This window comes from Cynara cardunculus (assembly GCF_001531365.2).
Source record: "Cynara cardunculus var. scolymus isolate 2C chromosome LG 12, CcrdV1, whole genome shotgun sequence".
NCBI lineage: Eukaryota > Viridiplantae > Streptophyta > Magnoliopsida > Asterales > Asteraceae > Cynara > Cynara cardunculus.
In genome coordinates this window covers 26105458-26106559 of record NC_037539.1, presented here as the reverse complement: position 1 = coordinate 26106559, position 1102 = coordinate 26105458, and the positions used below count along the sequence as shown (strand labels likewise).

The following is a 1102-nucleotide window of genomic DNA, read 5'->3' as shown; positions in this document are numbered from 1 at the left end:
GAAGTCCTTCTGTCTCATTTGTGACTGTGCGTTGAATGAATAAACGGATGAATCGAACTTCTTGTTCTTGAATGAAAAAAAATGAATATTCAATTCAAATTAATAAAAAATTTGGGCTCAATCTGAAGAGAGTCTCCGGCCCAGCACTGCACAAATATGCTCCAGACATATATATCATATATGTGTGGACATATTGTGTATTATGGACATATTGTGTATCAAGAACGAAACAAAAAGCGGATATAGTCGAATGGTAAAATTTCTCTTTGCCAAGGAGAAGACGCGGGTTCGATTCCCGCTATCCGCCCAAAATGAAGTCATTTATTTAATATCATAAAATGTAAGTCCGTGACCCCTGGATGCCGAAGGCGTCCTTGGGGTAATCTCGTAGTTCCTACGGGGTGGAGATGATGGGGTCGGTCCATGGATTTTCCTTCCTTTTGCCGCATTTTTTTGTATGAATGGAACATTTTTCTATAAATCTCTATCTAAAAAAAATATCTAATAGAAATATGCAGAAATATAAATATAGAAATACCATAACTAACAGAAATAACACGAATAAATAAATTATATTTGACTCTGCCTCTTCAAGTGACTCAATAAGATAGACTGGTATCAGTATCTATTAAAAGTGTACAAATAGCATTTAACTTGTAAGAGTACTCATGAATATGTGGATTTATATGATTGATAATATCACAAATATTATTTTATCTCTAGTAATGTCTTTTATTTATGTTGCTTTGAATGATTGATGATATCACAAATGTTATTTTATCTCTAACAACGTCTTTTATTTTAGAAAAAAATGTTTAATCAAAATATTAATCATAAAGGTTATTTTGATTTGTTTTAACATTAAAAATATAATTAAGTTTAAATTGTTAAATATACTTGGGGGTATAAAATAAAAATTAGAAAAGTAAAGGATGTAATAGATATATGAAAAGTTTAAAAGTAACAAATTATACAAATTATAGGAGTTAAAATGAAATTATGTAAATGGTTAGAAATGAAAATATAAATTTGTTGTTCTTAGTGCTAGTAGTGTAAGGGGTATGAAAATTTTAATAGGTTCATGTAGGATGGGGTATGAATA

The 1102-nt window shown here is 29.7% G+C and overlaps 1 non-coding gene across 1 annotated transcript; it reads left to right on the top strand.

The window, feature by feature from the left end:
- The first annotated feature begins 236 nt into the window (after positions 1–236).
- On the top strand, positions 237–307 carry TRNAG-GCC. The gene has a single exon. It is a non-coding gene; the product is annotated as a tRNA-Gly (tRNA).
- Positions 308–1102: the final 795 nt, after the last annotated feature.